This window comes from Dermacentor albipictus, chromosome 8, assembly GCF_038994185.2.
Source record: "Dermacentor albipictus isolate Rhodes 1998 colony chromosome 8, USDA_Dalb.pri_finalv2, whole genome shotgun sequence".
Lineage (NCBI taxonomy): Eukaryota > Metazoa > Arthropoda > Arachnida > Ixodida > Ixodidae > Dermacentor > Dermacentor albipictus.
This window is the reverse complement of record NC_091828.1, coordinates 31,256,868-31,276,616: the sequence shown is the minus strand read 5'-3', so window position 1 is coordinate 31,276,616 and position 19,749 is coordinate 31,256,868.

Sequence of the window (19,749 nt, the reverse complement as noted above, 5' to 3'; positions counted from 1 at the left end):
CACCAACTGTGCTACAGATGTAACAGACTTATTACTTTAAGGCGTGATTTTCCACCACGGTGCGCCAAGGCAGCTGCTTACACATCGTGGCCGCTACTTCCTGTCCCAAGTTGTCGGTGAAATACTTCGTTCATGCTCCACCGAACACAAGCTCGCAAACGCATATCACTAACAAAGAAACGGACTGACTGAACGACTGAATTGAACCCTTACGGAAATGTTGTCTATTTGCGTTTCAGACGAACATCGTGATTGGGACAGCATTTTGCCCTACGCGACATTTGCATACAATACGTAGTGTCATATACCACAGGCTTCTCCTGTTTATTGCTCTTCTTTGGTTGCCATCGCACTCTGCCTTTTGACACATTGCTATATTCGGTGTCGCGACATACAACAGAACAGGTCTATGAAGCCGTTGGTCGTGCTCATACGGCTCGCCTGATCGCCTGTGATCGACTTACAGCCGCTCAGGCGTCACAAAAGAGTCGCTGCTACAGTCGCCACCAGAACGTTTAATTATCTCCCGGAAATATTGTTCTGCTGTGGAGTCCAAGTCACCATGTAGTCCTGTCCGAAAAACTGCTGTCACGTTATAGCAGGCCCTACAGGGTAATGTGATGATTAAGTAACATAAACTACGAAATAATCCCTGTTGAAGACACGACATGATCATCCCAGTTACGAACTCATTTTCCACCGTTCCGCTTAAGCAATAGAGTTCATCTAGCTCGGTTTCAATCTAAAACGTGTCGGAACGTTGCTTCAATTCTGGAGGTTATGTTACGGTGCATTTGAACACGACCATGCATCAATGAAGAAGACGGAGGGGAAGTGGTAGACTGTCTCCTGCAGCTGTGACCTTTGTACGAACCACTAACGTTCCCTTACATAAATAGCTGTAAATACATTGGTGCATCGGGCTTCCTATTCATAACAACATGGAAAGTGGTTGTAATGCAGTTGTTTTAAATAACGCTCGGTATACATTTACAATGTCTTATTTTAAACGATATTATTTTTTCACAATTTCATTTCACATAGCATAAAAATGAAGAAAAAAAGGATATAACAACCTTCAAAGGATGTACAGGGAACGCAAGTTACAATTAGGAAACGTTTTCTGTTTATTTACAAGCCAGTTTAAATACTTTCAAGTATATATTTGCGTCCATATGGAAACAGAAAAATATTAGAGAAAGAAAAAAGGTCTCCCTATTAGATGCTGCTTCGGCTACAGAGATCCTGGCAACGCATTCCAGGGCGCTGTGTTGCTTTGAAGTTTGGAAGCGTCAAGACGCCTTTGCAGCGTCCAGTCCACACCACAAATCATAATGAGAGTTACAAGCGTAAACATGCAAGTACAACGAGAGTACGCACTATAAAAACTAGGGAGAGTATCGCAAGAGTATGAGGTCCGATTTATACTTCAAAGGCTTGTTTTACTCTCGCAAAATGTCGAGTGCAGTGAAATGCATTGTTCACTCCTTCAGCAAGGACTAAGTGAAATGTTCTTTTCATTCTTCTATTCTGAGAGTGAGTAGAATGCCCGTTCATCTGCTGCGGCAATAGAGAACAAAACGTGGCGTCAGCTCCTGCTTTGACTGTAGGATGCTGGCCCGGAACGTGGTGATGTGTCACTCAGGCACGCTGAGCAATGAGCGCAACGTTTTGCTTCTAAGAGAACAGGCAGTCCCATTGTGAAGGAAAGTGGAGCCAACGCTTTGCTTTTGCACTCGGAGTTGCCGCACCCCGCGCGCACAACTTCGCGGAACAGCTCAGCGCCGGAGAAAGGTGATCCGTCCTGCGAACAGGAGCGAAGGCCTTCAAAGTGTGTCAGCGATCTCGCATCGCTGCGAAAACAGGACACTTGTTCGTCATTCGTTGGGTATAACAACAAATCTTCCATGGTAAGTGAATTCAAACTTAAGTGTCAACATATGAGTCAACACCGTTTTCTGATAGTTCTCCATTTATGGAATGTATGACTGTGACAAGTGACGGTAATGTGAAAGCTATCGAGGGTTTACCATCGTTTTATAGACCAGGTCCTGATGGTTTTTGTACTAAGCTGCTAAATGTGACAAAGCACAATTCTGCTCTTATACTTACACTATTGTTTCAACAGTCTCTCAACACCGCCGAAATTCGAGACGACTGGAAATTGGCCCATGTCATACCAATATATAAAACCAGCGACAAAAACAAGCTAACAAACTATAGGCCTATATCCCTTACGTCTGTTGCATGTAAATTATTTGAACACGTATCTTCTCAAATCATGCAGTACATGGCTAGCAACCACATTCTATTTGCAAACCAGCATGGTTTTCAACGAGCCCGGTAATCTGAATTCCAAGTTCTTGAACTAACTACAGACATTCACCTTAACCTTCACGAACTTACCCAAACTGACGTCACGTTTATGGATTTTGCTAGAGCCTTTGACCATGTGGCTCATAATCGCCTCTTGTATAAAATGAAGCTGATTAGTGTTGACGAAAAAGTAATAAACTGGGTTAAAGATTACTTAAGTAATAGACGACAAGCTATCGTAATCAATAAGGTCTGTTCGTCATTTTAAACTTTTCAGCCCGCTGTGCCTGAAGGTTCCGTTTTGGGACCCACTCAATTTTTAATTTATATAAATGATATTCATTAGGGTATAGACTCAGAAATGTGGTTATAAGCCGACGATTGCGTTCTCTATCGGCCATTAAAATGTAAGGGTGACTGTCATAAATTACAAAATGACTTGAATAGGATTGAAAGATGGTGCTCAGACTGGCGAATGAGCGTAAATACCTCGAAAACTAAACTTATGAGGTTCACTACTTGTAGTGAAATTACGAAACACACATACTTTCTTAATGGTGAGGCTCTAGAGACTGCAGAAACATTTAAATATCTAGGTGTTCATCTTTCTCCGACTTTGTCTTGGCATAATCATGTGGGTTGCATTGTTTCCGCTGCATGGCTTCATGGCTCATGTTTCCGCTGCATAGCTCTTGGCTTCATTCGTCGAACGCTTCGTCAGGCTAGTAGTGATACTAAGCTTCTTGCATATACCACCGTACTTCGCTCAAAGCTTAAGTATGCTTCATTTATATGGAACCCACATCAAACGGATCTTATTAATAAGTTAAAATCTTTTCAGGACAAAGCAACGCGATTTATTACAGGTAACTATTCACAACATTCGAGTATCACCAAAATAAAACATGACCTAGGACTCATCCCATTGCAGACTAGGAGAAAGATATCTCGCCTAACTTTCTTCCATCAGCTTTTTCATAACCCGCATATATTCTCTCAGGCACACATCTTACCAGGCAAAAGAAAATTCTCACGAATTGATCACGAAATTAAGGTCGAACAACCATTTGCACGCACGAAAGTATTGCAGTTTTCGTGTCTGCACTTAGCCATTTCGGAATGGAATCATCTCCCGAGTAATATAGCTGAAATACCTGAGCATATTATATGCAAACAAGCACTTAATGAAACATTCGAAAATAATAAAATTAACATTTCTTCCTGCATATCTTCAGATGTCACATTGTTGTTTGTGATGTCAGTTTATTGGTTGTATAATGTAACAATTATTGGCCTATGATGTTGTCGAATTAGAAGTGAGGTTGGTTGCATAGCATGTATGACTTCATATAAGGATATTCGACTTACAATGTATATTGTATATCATTGTATATTGTATATCAATTGTTCTCCCCCCCTCCTATGTAATGCCCAAGCTGGGCCTTTAGGATAAATAAATAAAAAAAAATAAATGAAAACGGAAGTGAAAATTCTGCGTATATGACATAATATCGCCAGGAAGTCGTCGCGGCGCTTAGACGACGCGATTGACAACGGACTAGGCAAGCGCGCCATGTCTCTCGATGTCAGTCGAAATAGCCACTGGTCGCGATAACTGCTTGTGATTTTATCACTTTCCGTTATACGTAAGAGCTTTGAAAATCGCAAACGCTTTCGGAACTGTAGTATGTTCAACAAGAACTGAGGCGAGGGGACGCGTAAAATGGTTTGTTTACCAGCCCACGGTTCCGAGCCTGTGTGGAGCGTGCTTAGTGGGCGTTATTGGCGTTTTAATTTATACAGTTTGGCAGTTCACTTTGTACGGAACGCTGTTGAAATGAGGAGTCACATAACAGAGAGCGTCATTTTGCTGGCGGCATGCTTTCTGTATAGTAAGCGGCGCCCTTGGGTGTGTCTTTCGCCCATAGGTAATCTGCGAGCAAAGATGTGCAGCGCCAGTGATAGTCAGAAATTTTGCCGCATAAATCAGCTGCATGCCGCAAAAGTTCGGTTGGGCGCATTTTGTTGAATTTACTGAAGACCCATGAGGAATTCATATATTTGGCTGACTAAGACTGAGCTGTTTTTGCCCATGTATAGAAATGCGTCTGATGTTATGTCTCATGTTGCGGTTTTCAAACACAGTGTGAAGGTGAAAGGGCGCTTATGCGTCCTTGCTCAATGAATTATCAAGGAGCGATATATGCACCGGAATTGAATATAACGGCTACTGTATGAAATTGCAGTTCTAGGGGCGCTTTGCATACGCTTGCTGTTTCGTCCATGCCTGTGCACACATTGCCTAGCATGAGTTGGCGCTTCAGAATTATGTCATATGTACAGTTAAATTATCCTTCCTCTAGGGACTCAAGTGTAAACTGTGCATTTTCCTACAACATGGCACATAAAAATGTGTTTATCGCTTTAATATTTTTAGTGGAGAAATAAAGTATCAAAATTAAACGCTGCTTTAGGTGTGCGTTACCAGTCGTCTATTATACAGAATAGACAGAGTAGAGTTGGTTTTATGAACTAATGACTACAGTCTAATTGCAACTTTTACATGCCTTCAGAAATGTAAAATGCTAGATTTGAAACGTCAGCAATGCTCAAGTCAGTGAAAAATGAACTCCTTTGCGTACCTCATAATTTAAAATAAGTTCATGCCTTTTAGCAATCTTAGATGCAGGCAGCAGTTAACTGTTTCTTGTTAGTCTTGAAATGTGGGTAAGCTTACCATAAGAAGCCTTGTTGCCCATTCTTGTAACCACATCCAGTAATATTCATTGAACTGGAAGACCATTTTTTCAACCCTACCGAGCATTATGTGTACAGGCATGATCCTCACATTATGGCTTGAGCAATGGCGCAACCAGAGATGGTGCGGCACGTACACTGGGGACGTGCTTAGGAGGTATCACAAGGGGTGCTGTGATAGTGATAGACTTATGATATCTGAAAATGAAAAAGTATAGATTTTTTTATTAGTAGGAGTATTATAGCATTGGTGATAAACGAGGGTGAACTATCGGGTATTTGTTTTTTCTTTAAATCGAAAAATTGAAGTTACTTTAGCAGTTGACTATTGCAGTCATTTAGAGGTTTTGCGTATATTTCAGTAGGAAAACAAAGAGATACGACTTTATTTTTGTGCAGTGACCTTACTTCCTGACTGTGTCGATGTTTTACACCATCTCGTCGTGTTGACTTCTGCACAGGATATTTCTGAGGCGCCCGCTTTATATAACGCAAGAAGGCAGCTACAAGGACACAATGATGCTAAAGAGACGACTACGCGGGGTGCAGAGGAGCGCACTCCATGGAATCAAAATACATTGCCATGCAATTTGGACGAGAAATCTAGAATGCGGGTATATTGGGCGTACCATTTCACTAAATGTCACTAAAACTATCAAAATGTAGTATGTCACACCAAGATGACAATTATCACGTGCTCTAGGTAGTTATCTTAATATGGTATATTTTTATGTCTCTGATGAGCAAGTCAAGATTAGGTATGCTCTCTTGAGACAAACCATAGGAGCAAGTGCAATTAAAGATATAGAAATGTGTTTTATACAAAAGCCAAATAGTTTTGTGAGAAGTGACGGCTTTTTGTCTTGCTTCTCAGCAGATATATCAATATGACAAAAAATACTGGTACAATATCATTTCAGATTTGCTTAATGACATAATACATGCTTGCAATGAGCATGGTGCCTGTGTTCACTATAGGAAGCAACAGCTCATGTGTGGTTTGCTGCTGACATAATTTAACAGCACGTAAGCGCAAGTGTGCAAGTACAAACCTCTTTCATTCTTTATGGTAAATGCCGACATGACGCAGACAGATTCTCATGTCTTCCCTTCACTCTATTTTTACACATAATTTTAGAAGTATCGCTGCTTTAGGTTTGTTAACGGGGAAGCATTGGGGGTAGAGTAGCCTAGAGTTAAGAAGTCAACATCGCTTACGTGCGTGCTCACGAAACCAGTTCATTGGAACCCCTCGTGGCTCCAGAAGCAGGAGCAAGAAGCTAGGCCTTTGCACGTGCCCACCACTGTGCACAGTGGCGCACATGTTACATCCTAATTAGAAGCCAAAGGCTCGCTAGGAATAGGAAACTTAATTTGGCACGCGTAAAATTGTGGTTCTTCCTTTTGTAAAATAGTCATATGAGTGCTTCTGGCTGGTATTTCAGATTTTGATTAAGGTTGCTCAATCTACTTGCCAACCATGTATGCTAGTAGAGGCAGGGGATTATTCAGTGCAAGGAACTGAGAGTACCTGCATGGAACTCTTGTTCATCAATTGGCGGATGTGAGCACACCTCACATGCCTCACACCTCACACGCTCCTCACATGCCGCACACCTCACATGCCGGATGCCTCCGGCCTGTTGTCAGACTATTCGTCGCGCGCAACAGCCGCGTCACATCAGGGAGGAGCTTTGCGTAGATCCCAACTCTTTTGCATGCGTAATCAGGCGAAAGACAATTAACATTTGGAATCGGATATCTCGGTGCCGCGACACGCTAGAAGAACTTTTCAATAGGAACATTCCGACTTACTGCAGTCAACAAAGTTAATAATTCAATTTCAGTTAAGTGCACGGGCCATATAGTTTATTATGGGGCCCCTGGCCTTATTATTGTTACTATAAAGAAGTTATGTGTCCCCTGGCCACATATCTTGTTTGCACAGGTGGTGTTCGCGTGCCTCCTAGTGCCTTACGTTAAGAAAATTATACAGCTCAATTTTGAAATCCTCTATATTACGTTTTCAGGTGAAGCTTGTATTGCCTCACTCTTGTCGGCGCCGGTGTTTGTGTGGTCGTCCGAAAAAAAATCTAGCCACGTGAAAATATAAATCGCTTCTTGCGCTGCGGATTCGAATCACCGACCACCTTGCCAATGGATTCAGCCGCTGTCGGTTCAACCTACGCATACTTTAAAGCCGCGTTTTAAATACATGAATAAGTAGACGCCACGCCAGGCGCGAGCCAATCACAGGCGTCCCCTCCTTTCGTGAGGGTGTGATCGCGTGTTCGCTCGCTTCAGCGCCTGCCGTTTCCCGCCAGTTCAGACCCCGCAGTCAGATGGGAAGGCCACGTTTGGTTCCTTCTAAGAGCAGGCTGCGTTGAAGGGACGGCATGGGTAGCCCGCTGCGCGTTCGGCCGCAGAAAAGGTGGCGTTTGATGAACGCCGCTGAGAACTCACTCGAGAAAGGGCTCGTCGTCGACGTGCCAACCTTGCCATGAGAGAGCGTGAAGCTGCGGCGTTAACATAACGAATGTCCGTGGATCCTGAGCTTCGCTTGCACCCCTCTTCACAGGAGTGGAAAGGTGGCCATTTTTTAGAATCTGTTCTGAACAATCCGGGTTTTAAATATTAAATTGCGGAGCCCTATAAAACGTTTAGTCAAACAAAATTACCCAACGCAACTAATTGGCGACGCTATAAAACGTGCAGACGTGCGTTACCGCAAGACACTTTCATCCACTACGAAGAAGACGACTCCATCACCCCAGACAAACCTAGTCTTAACCCTTTCTGCGTCAGTCCTGCGTGTATCGGATGTGCTAAAGAATTGCCAAAATGTCCTAATACAAAGTGAATGACTCTGAAACGTCTGTGCTGAGCTTTCTAATGCAGTATAGCGCAAAGCTTGAAATATTCGAGATACGCTATCATCACCATCAAAGACTGACTACCCTGACCCGATGGGAAGCTATCCTTGCCGAAACCCACCGTGTAATGTATGCCACTACACGCAGCAGGTGACTATTACGGCATGTACTTTTCGTTTAACGATAAAAGGCGGTTTCAACTTCGTAATAAAAACGTAATATATATGCTTGAATGTACTAGCGTGAGCAATGTGAGGGGTAAACGCGAACGCGTGTCAAATAGCCTCAAAACCTTTTAAGCGTGATTCACGTATGGCGCGGATGAAAAGAGAGGGGAAAGGGGGGTGCTGTTCCGCTAACTGTTTGCACTCCTACCTCGCAAGCATTGCTGCGAAACGGCAGCTGACCCTGTTTCACGCGCTGCTAGCGATGGTAAGCAATGCCTTGGTTATAGTTCTGCGTAAAATAGGTATATCTCTCTCTCCCTCTCTCTGTTCCTCTCTATGACACGCACGGAACGTCTGACAGTGACACCGGCTTTATACTTAGCGCGTGTAATAGCGCTCAAGCGCAGGAAGAAGCAGTATTCTTTTGCACCTATTTTGCACATATTTTGCTGTATCCGCCGGATGCTGTTCTGGTTGACCTCCCTGCCTATCCTACCCTTGTTTTCTCTCTCTCTCTCTTGCTGTATCCGGTTTTTCGTGAACGGAGAGAAGTTGCACGCAGCAGTCGGTTGAAAAGTTTTCATTGGGAGCATGCGACTTGATAACAAACTTGGAATCCACATAAAAAAGTGCTCCATTATATCGGCATCAGCTTGCCTTTTTCTTGCGCGTTCGGTGGGCTAATAGCGGGACATGGCCCTGCTGGCTTGAAAGGCGGCCTCCACTCTTTCTGGCAGAGAACCGTAAATAGCCTCGACGAAGGCTGTGTCACATAGAAGATGTTTTCACTTTTCTTGTATAGCTTCCCACAGTTCATCTGCGGCCGCCAAGTCCAAGGAGAGCGTGGAAAGCTTAGCCTTCACACCTGTCCAAACTCAAGGCGCATTGCCCCTCGTTCATCTAAAAGACGTGTCAAGACTTTAACAGTATGCAAAGGAGACAAGTCCGGCTGCAATAGATAGCAGCCGTGAGGGTGTGGACCATTCAATGCATATGACATTTACGTAGCACTCATAAATCTGCCCGTTTCTTACAAGGCCGTCCCGCGAAATAGTCACCCACACGTTTACTGACATGCCTTTTCCTGCGGCAACCTCTTTGATGTTCGGCGCACAGAAGAGTGTGTTCTCCATCCGCAACACTCGTTTCTACTGGTCCCAGCGGCTCGGGAAGGTAGATTCGTCGGAGAAGATCAGATACTTCCAATTCGCCACCCTCCAGCTGCGATGATCGACAGTGAAATTTGGGCTAGCAGTTTTGTTTGCAGCATTGAGAAACGGCTTCTGAGTGGCGATGCGACTTCGGAGTGCGGCTTCAATTAGCCTTCGCCGTACCGTGCTGTCGCTTCCATATGCCAAGTCTAGAGTAGTAGGGGCCCTATAGCGTAAAACTATTCCAGTATATTTTTATTGCGATTTCCTGACGTCAAATTTGCGTAACAGTCGACGCAAGCATCGGGCGGTCACCCGCAGGGTTGTCTCAACGCACCAATCAAACGCTCTTCTCGTTCATAGGAGGTCACTTTTGTTTGCTTGAAAAACGAATAACATTGCCTACACTGACAGGCTTGTCTTATCCAATTGGCTCACAAGAGGCAAGGAGCATGCTCACGTGGAGAGGCATTCGATGAGGCCGAGCCAGTGCACTGAAAATTGATAACCGGATGAAGAGGGTGGTGCCGGCGTCTGCGATTGGTCCGCTTTTCCTTACTTAGCTTGCAGTGGCTGGTCGAAAATCGCGGCTACATGCAACGGAAGCTTAAGAATGACGCTGAAACGGATCTTCAGAAATGAAGAGTTGGCAGAATGAGTCGTAAACGTGCCGAAAGTGCTCGAAAACGTTACACGGCCACGCAAAAAGTGTTATTACGTGCAAATAAACCCATGCTCCCCTGCAGGTGCGAGTAGCCAGTGCCTGAGCGATGGGCGGTCGCCATCTTTTATTCCTTTCGGAACGGGACAGCCGTCGGCTATTCAGAAGAAAACTCAGTTTTTTGCGGCATATTAATGCATCTTTAACGCGCGCACGTCACTTTGAAGCGGTGAGTTTTTGCGGTTTTGTGATGTCGCGTGACAAGCAGGTGAACTGGGTGCAGCGCGTAAACTTTTGACCAATAGCCCAGGGCTGGTGGCGACAAGGCGTCGAATCAGAAATAACTATTTTTATTTATTTTTATTTTTTTAAATAACTATTTTTATTTATTTAACTACTCGTAATGTAGCGCGATTCTTCCACGTTTGTCACTTCTGCGCCAGTTCTACGCCGTTTTATTTCCACGTGGCTCATGCTGCGTTTGCGATCCTCCTTTGTTTACTACCACCATCGCACGGCAATGCGTCCATTTGATTCACTCATTCTTTCCTTTGAAAAACAAAATGTACGGCAGCCGTTGATCCTATAAAAAAAGAAAACATTAGCTGTTCTACGTGCCAATACCGCAATGTGATGTCAGGCACACCTGATTATTTTGACAGTCTCGGCCTCTTTGCCGAGCACCCAATGCCTGGTAAAAGGATCTTTTTTATTTCGCCCCCTTCCATATGCGGCCGTCAAAGCTGGAACGGAATCACTTGCCTTCGGTCATTGCAGCACAGCGCCAAGCCGCTACACAAACACAGCGGCTAACCATCTGTTTAAGATGGCTGATAACGTTAATCCCATTAGCGGACTACTTCATGATTAGTGTGCACTTGATGTAAATGACATAACTAGTGGCACAATCCAGTTGAACATACCTTGTGTTACGAACCGAGCTTTTCGCATAAGGGCAACGAGAACTCACAGCCAGCCTTTTTTTTGTGACCCAGGTTGGCGTCAAAAAAGCTCATTCGAGAATGGTGCGTAGCTAGTGCCAGAAACCCCGTGAACCGAATAGGTGCGACAGTTGATTTCGACCAGGTTCTCTCGGCAAAGCAGCCTGCTTACCTACCTATGAGACCACTGAATACGCAGTGGCCCAGTTAACGCGAAAGAGGCTAGCCGAGCACATCCCTGTGGCCAGGCTGGAACGTCATGAGTAACGTGCACCCGCTACAAGAATGTAAGAAGATAACGACCCAACATTCTTCTAATGTTGCAAGCAGAAAAAAGGGGCAGGTGGAACGACTGAAAAACAATCGGCAGAGACACTTATGACTAGTGCTAATGTGAAAGGATCAAAGTCTCTTTGGTAAAATGGCTTTCCCCAGCGTTCCTACACCGCGTAAGTTCCCGTTTGCGTTCTACATTCGCTTCGGTACGAAAAAATTAAAGCCTCCCAAGTGTCTCAGTGTGCTCTCTTGCCTGTGGGACTCATGACGTCGCACCACTTCCTCCACATTGGCTGCGCTGTCAAGCGCACAATGACGCACGACCTGGTCATGTCTTTATTCAACCAGAACCGTAGAGCCGGCGGGGTGAGGGTGTGGCGTACTAGCCTCGCACCTTGGAGGCCCGATGTTAGATTCCCACCCTGATGAAAATTTTCCATTTGAAGGCACTAGGTTATATTGTTTCCAGCAACCTCTTGGAGAAGTTTGACCTCAATCTGAGTGTTTTGTGACGTGTTATTACATTTTGCGCTGTCGCCATTTTTCATGCGCTCTTTCGGTCACGCCGACGACACAATCTGGTTTTCGTCTTAAGGGACGGAGCACATAATGCTTTCGCACTAATCACCAATCATCTTGGACATGTGCAGGTTAGTGTGCATATTAAAGCGATATCGTTAATGGCCCGCGTGTCGTAGAAGATACGGTGTCGGACGTCGTGTCGGCAAAAAAGTGTTCGAACCAGCATACCCGGGCCCTCAATGTGGCGCATGGAAGCTACTGAAGTTTTTGAATTTCTCCAAGCTAAATTAGGTAGAATGATCATAACGTGCGATTTAAACGCAACCTGCAGACATGGTAGCGTTGGATTGTAATTTGACTATACGAAAAAACATGATTCTCTTACGCGAAAACTCAAAGAAGCCCCACTTCCTGCGTTTCTACCATTCACAGACCGGCCATGGTGTCCACCATTTGCGCGCATCGGCGCATGAGCATCTCGCTGGCCATGGAGCGGCACGGCTGGTTCCATGCAATACCTCCAGATGGCGCTTGCCTCCGCCGCATCTCGGCTCACGCAATAGGCCGCGCTTCTACCAGAAAGCCCGCCTTCGTGCATAGCGTTCGGCCCCAGCATTTCCCGGCAAATCTTACAGTTACATACGCTCCAGTTTCCCGGAAGCGACAGAAGTCAGGGATCTTTGAATGCTATCGCATTCCACTCTTAAAGGCGAAGCTTTAGCGTCCTCCGTATTTTTGTGCTGCATTTTACCGCTATCAATCGTGTACGGTATTTTCTCTCCGCTGCTGCTAGTGCTTCGTTTTTTGCAGCATTCCTTTTATTGCGATGACCCGTACATGGAGACGCCATAGCTGAATTTCTGCCATCAGCATGAGTTCCGTATAGACTCCAAGGGCGATAAAATCGTCGCCGAGCTCTGTGTCCGGTATGCGTGAGTGAGAGCGTGCGAAGATAAGCCGGCGGTCGCTGCTCAATCTTGCGCATCCAAGGGAGGAAAGCGGGGACGAAACGTGCCGCCTTGAGTCGCGTGCCCTGGTCGCTTGCCAGGCTCCGGGGCGAGAGTAGAGAGGCTTTAGCGTTCTTCTTCGGGCGGCCTCTAGGCGCATCTTTAGAATTGCTAGTAGGTACCGCGGAGCGGGGCGTTTTTCGCGGCGCTCGACGTTTCTGCGCAGGCGCGAATATGAGCGGGTGCGAGAGAGAAAATCTGGCGGCCTTTGCTCATTGAATATGTGACTCTGCCAAGGCACTACGGATGAGGTTTCTGAGCGCATGTTGCATACGTTTGTCCCCTAGGCATGCCGTCATTGCGGAGTGCGGTTACGCTCCGCTGCTGGCTGCCCACGCGGTGAGGCAGTGGGCACGGACGCCCCATTTGGTGATCACCTTGTCTGAAGGGGTAAGTTCACGAGGGTTGCAATGTTCAAGGTGAGGTTCAAGGGGTGTACGGTAGCGCGAATAAAAGACGGGACAAAAGAAGACACACAGGGACACACACAGCTCTGGGTGTGTCTCTGTATGTCTTCTTTTATCCCGTCTTTTAATCGCCCTACCGTAAACCCCTTGAAGAGGTAAGGTTCTGCTTGGCGCTGTATAAGCCGCGGGTCGGTTTTTTAATCGTTCCTATATGCTGGATTCTTTACAAGCTTTCCTCCAGGAGAACGCATGTAACCGTTGAACGGAGACCTCAGGAGAGCACCTGAGATAATAATAAAGCAGGCGGCGGAGGATCCCAAGGGATAGCGTGGGGAACAAAGCTGAAAGTAGGGCGGCCCGCGAGTTGGGACCGCAGAAGTGGAAGTGTACGATTGGGTGTTCGCATAAAAAATTGGCTGTCCGCGATAACCCACAGCCGATCCTATACTCCCCTGGCACGCGCAGGCCTCTGTGAGCCCCAACCTACGGCCCAGTCCGGGTTCTAGCTTTGGCGTCCCCGTTGGCGCTTTGGTGTCCTAGAGGTGCTGAAAATAATGCGAGATAATGTCACGTTGTTTCAATTAGTACAAACACAAGATTCAATAAATATATTTACTTCTAGCCGGCAACATGTTAAGCTAAGTTCAGCACTACCACGCCCCGCTACTTCTGCCGGCACGCCTAGGGAGAAACGTATACAACACGCGCTAAGCAACTATTCCCTAGTGCCTAGGCCGAATCATATATTCAAGGAGCAAAATTCTTCGCATTTCCTCTCAAACACCCACGCTTAGCTGCGGATGCACCAAAGGTCCACTGTCTTGCAAGTGCAACGCCCCGCTGTACCTACTAGCCATTGTAAACACGCGGCCTGGGCAGGCACACCCACCCCGTTGAAAGCCATTTGCGACGGGGACAGAGTAAGCCGTGCGCTGTGTTTTCGCGGCTTAGTTCGCGTTTAGGCGAGAGGCAGCACGAAGATCAAAACGCTTAATGCTGCTGCCGCTCTTTTTCACTCCAGGGATTTGACAGCGAGTTTCTGCGGTCATTGAGTGAGATGTCTTCATCTTTGCCTGTGCGCAGATGGCACCAAGCTTGTTAGTTTAGCTTGTATGGCTATGTTTCCATGTTTATACAGCCGGTAGAACTATGCTTCCTATAGCTGTCTGCTAATGTACTATCGCCATCGATGTTTCGCCTTTAGGATGAAGCTGCGACTTTTGCAAGAGGCACCAAGTCGGACGATGATGATATCTGTTGATCATGTCTCAAGGTTGTGAGGAAAAAATCAGTTGCAATTACGTGTGCAGAATGCGCTGGGAAATGCTCACGAGCGGGAAATCGCTGACGAGTGGCAGGGACAGCACCAAAAGAAAAACAGGACACCAAGAAAGCATGACAATGCTCTATATGCAAAGTTTTAAAGTTAAGGAAGAGTAACAATACTGTGAAAGCTAAACCCGAGCAGGACGCTGACATCACGGCAGTGCTAAGCATGATGAGTTAGAAAATAGTTTTGTTACTTTCACTCCTGAACGAAGTTTATGAAGGGATTGTCATAAAACACACTGTTCAAATTATCGAAAAAGCACTCCTATTTGCTTTCATGTACTCAAAATATGACACACTGATGACGTTGGTTACTACGCAGTTAGAGGAAGTTGCAGAACCTAGGGCAAGAGTAGACTGAATAGAAAGTCCTACTTCACAACAGGAAGTATGCGAACTATAAAAAAAAGAGCTCAGTGACCTTTACCAGTGCAGCCGGCGATAAAATCTGAAAATACATGGAGAAGAGCAGAAAGAGGGTGAAATATTCCAAATAACGTCAGCGGTGTAGCTAGGAAATGAGATCTGCCTGAATTTATATCAAGAGATGTTGACGCAATGCACATGTGGTCTTCTAAACCCGAGAAATTGTTACATTTTCTAGTGAAATTCACGGCACGCTCAGTGATAGAACAGCGGTCCCAACAGAAAGAACTTTCGTTAGGGGAGGTTTCCTCACCTTCCGTAATGTGACAACTTGACTGCTTGTAATTGGAAAACTGTTATGGTGGGCTAGATCACGGATAACTGAGAAATCATGCCAATATTTGTGACAAGGAATTGCAGTAACTTGTTCAAGAAAAAGTAGGGTAACCCTGCCACCTAACTAAGAACAGAAGAGGGCTTTACAAAATATCTCTAAAGGCAGTGCTTTATTGAATATAGCCTTGTATATCTACGGCCACAGTTAATAAACCATCCTTTAATTGCCGTTACTATGACTTTGCTTCAAGTCATAGCGCCATTCAGTACAGGTAGCGTTATCGTTTTTTTCCATCATAATACACGTAGCTGCATAACAAGAAAAATAGGTTACCTTTCCCTCGGTAGTGCGAGTGCATGCATTTGAACTTCTGGCTTTTTCAAACGCTTGGTTCAGTGATCGTGACTGATGCGGAGCTGTTTAGTAATTTTCAATGTCAATTCCTGTGTCCCGGAAAGTTTCTGGGAGGAGGCGTTGCACATTACCCAAAGAAAGGACTATGTCATAGCTGAGAACTCTATATTTACGGATGACTATGAATCAGGTGGTATCTCTAACTGCACGTTAACAGTTACCGAGGTTTAACGACCCTCCTCCCCCTCCCCCCCTCCTCCCCCCCCGCCAATATGGTTCCTGCCGAGTTCTTCAGTTTTTCGCACGATATCTCGAACTATTTGCATGACTAGCTGTTGCCAGTAGTTTTTTTAGAAGGCTTCAACATTACTTTGCTCACTTGCCATGGTACGACTAACAATCCTGTTGAGCTTCTCAATGTTGCCGGGTTCTATAAGATCATTACGGTACCAATTCGTGTAATCGCTGACTCTGAGACCATCATAGACTTTCGGTTTCAGAACTGAGTAGATGACAGCGCTTGTGTAGGTGTCGTAACCATAGCAATAAGCGAACACACGCCTTTTTTTTTTTTAGAAATACAAGCGAAAGAACAAAACCCGCACAATACTTATCCCATAGACTTATTGATAATAGCATACCAGTATTTCGAGGCCTATTAAGTTAGGTTCCGTGGACAAGATGTCCTTACCTTAAGAAAGGAAGCCTAATAAATGTATACCACATGTTTTAAACAAAATTAACGAATGCTCGAACGCAAAATTTCCAAAACGTAAGGTAGGATTATGCAAAAAACGCCAGGAATGTTTGAATCACTAAATAATTGCTAGAAGGAATGAAAAATCGCGATGATGTGTTGCACACATATACTGTAAAGGGGAACAGTGGAATGCTTTCCGACGATAAAAGAAGGAACATATAGTGTCAATATACTGTCACGTGGTGGTGACGTTCAATAACACAGTAGCAATAGTGTGAACGACAAAACTAACTTTTTTTTTATTTAGAAAGCAGGATACACGACAGCGGTGAACACGGTCGGCGATCGTCGAAAATCTGATGAACGGTTCATGCGCGTCGGCTTTTATAAATCAATCGTCGAATGTTCCAGACTAATCGCTGGGAGCCGCGTGTCTTCCACAAAGTTCTACATTATTCGCGTCGCGCACGCATGCAATCAGTTTTCACAACGTTCGGTCACAGACAGCGGATGGAGCCATCGATAACATTCCAGAAACTTCCGATACACGCAGGCGCATCCTGCGCTGTGCGATAACAATTGTTAGGCTGTGAAACGTGTCGCCGGATAAAGACAAGTACACTTGTCAATAGCATGCAGTGCGTACTACGTAGACAAGATCACGAGAACTATTAGGATTTGTAAAGAAAAATGGTTCCTTTCCGGAGCTTTATGTGATCTAACACAATCTGGTGCACGAAGGAATGGCAGTTGATGCGATCAGCTTTTCTAACGCAGTTCCGACTGACAAGCTTAAGTCATTTTTCGTTTCATTTGAGGAACCCTTGTGAGGAGGGTTGAATACTACTTAGCATCGAATAAATTTTAGGAATATTTTCTTTAATGTAGAATGGCGTATTCTCCGTGACGCATACCCGTTTACCCAAGTTACCGTCTAAGTGGTTCGTTGAATACCTACATAGACCGAGTTGCACACACCCTGTGCTTAAAGTCGGTGTCTTAGTTTCTTCGGACAGCGGTGCCTACGCAGTCCCGCCGTTACAGCGATTTATTTCGCTGTGAAAGATGTTCGTTAAAGAAAGATGCCTACATCCACATTAGAATCTATCTATCTATCTATCTATCTATCTATCTATCTATCTATCTATCTATCTATCTATCTATCTATCTATCTATCTATCTATCTATCTATCTATCTATCTATCTATCTATCTATCTATCTATCTATCTATCTATCTATCTATCTATCTATCTATCTATCTATCTATCTATCTATCTATCTATCTATCTATCTATCTATCTATCTATCTATCTATCTATCTATCTATCTATCTATCTATCTATCTATCTATCTATGTTGACGCCGTGACCAAAGTTACCTGTTAGCTAGGCGACTATATATGTGCTCCATGTCATGACAGCTTCATTAAATTTAAGATATGGCGTTTTACATGCCGAAAACCCTTCATGATTATGAGGCACGCCGTTGTGGGGGACTTCGGAAATTTGGACAACCTGGGGTCCCTTTGAGTGCACCTAAATCTATGCACACAGGAAAGCCTCATGGTCGCGCTATCGTCGTGATTGCAGCTTCTTGATCTTGCTCTCGTCATGCTGCCGTCGTAACGCCTATTACGCCGCATCGAGTGACCAAAGTTATGGAATAGATTAGGCCAATAAGTCCTGGCTCGTGGTCGTTATGCCATCGCGGTCCATTCATTATCGTCAGTCCAGCTTTGTCATACGACCCTCGTCATGCGATCGTCTTCACGCCATGGTCGCCACATGCTCGTCGTCACGCCGCCATGTTCAAGGGAGACTTTAGCAACCGAGTAGCAAGATAAGTGAGGCAATGTCTGAGTATGTTGTAAACTGCCAAATAAAGAAAATTTTCAAAACTACCAATACACGTGAGTCAGGCCATCAATGAGGCACATGTTGGTGCCTTTAGTTATGACACTTTTCGTTTTCTTTTAAGAAAGTGAAATATTTGTGAAATAAAATAAATTTGCGAAATAAGGTGGAATACTGGTCTAATAGCACAATTTTCGCCGGAAAAACGCATTTCCTATTTTCAGATATTTTGGATTCCGGGACGTATAAAGAAACTCACAAACACATTTGCTTGGAAACTGCGCCAAACACGAAGATTCATTCTCTTTTCGCCACAGTGGCGCGCTCGCTCGCCGTTAAGAGCCTGCAAGAAGGTTATTTTGAAGACGTCGCTAGAAGAGCGGGAAAGAAACTGAGCACGGAGTGAATGCCCGCGTTAGAAAGCTTGGTTATCGTGCGTTTTATTCACGGGAGGGTTTTAGCTGAGCGTACAGCAGACATTGTAAAAATTCACCGACGTTTACGATACTCTTTAAATCAATATTTGAGTGCAGCTGAAATTCATTTCGAGATATATTGGCTGCCGCGGGCAATCTGTCTCGTGTGGCGCGTTGCAAGCGGAGCGAAGTGTGACGACACTAGCTCGCAAATAGGGAGATCGCGAGAGGCACTGCGTGCACTGTTAAAATAAGTTTACACCCTTTGGGGGCTTACGTTTCTCCCCATCGACAATCCTCGTCAGCCTCGCTTGCGTTTCCTTGCCTGAAAACTTGGTGCTCGCTACTTTAATGTCGAGAATGTTGTGTCAAGCTGATAACACGCAAGCCGTTGATGACCAGGAAGTATCGGGCTAGCGTCGTTAAAGAGAGGAAATACTGGCAAGACAGATGACGAATATAGTTCTGGGACAAGATGCAACCGAAAGACTACATATTTAAGAGTGCGGGTGACGCGTGAGTGCGATACAGATTAGCCGCCGCAGACCGACTTCCTCCCATGCAGCGCATCGTTTTATCGCAGTCGGCGCATGCCTCACCGATGGCGACATCGGTGAACGGACGACGTGCGCTGCTCTGGCAGTATCCCGGAGCGATCGTCGCCGCAGAGAGCCGCATACACACAAGCGGTAAAACGCGCGGCGCACCAGCGGTGTTTAAACGCTGCTGCGGCCGATCCACCGCACCAAGAGGCGGCGACAATGGCGTACCAACTGTTTCTCGAGCGAGGGGGCAAAGCTCACGCGATCGGCTCTCTCTCTATCTCTGCATATATATATATATATATATATATATATATATATATATATATATATATATATATATATATATATATTGCGGAATTGTTATTGCAATACGGAAAATAACCTTGAAATGCTTCTGTCAGTTATATTTAACAGACATACACTTATTTATCAATCATACGTGGTGAACAATGGGGAAGTGGAGTCGGGCGGAGCATTTCTACACTCCCAGAGCACGTTTGCGAGTGTCGCCGTGACCCCGCACGTGGTGCCCGCATCGTCGAGGTAGACGTCCGGGAGATGATGTGTAACGTGGCGGGGTCGGGAGAGGTATGTGTCTGTAACAAGCGTAGCATTAGAGCTTGCGGCCTGTTTAGTTTGGGGTGCGGGAGCGGAAACAGACGTCGTCCCAAGCAAAAATGTTTAGTGATTTCGTTGTACGTTAGTGGGGCTTCCCTGTTCGCCTCCATCTCATCGAGACGTGGTTGCCCGGGGGTGATGGTGCGGTCGGT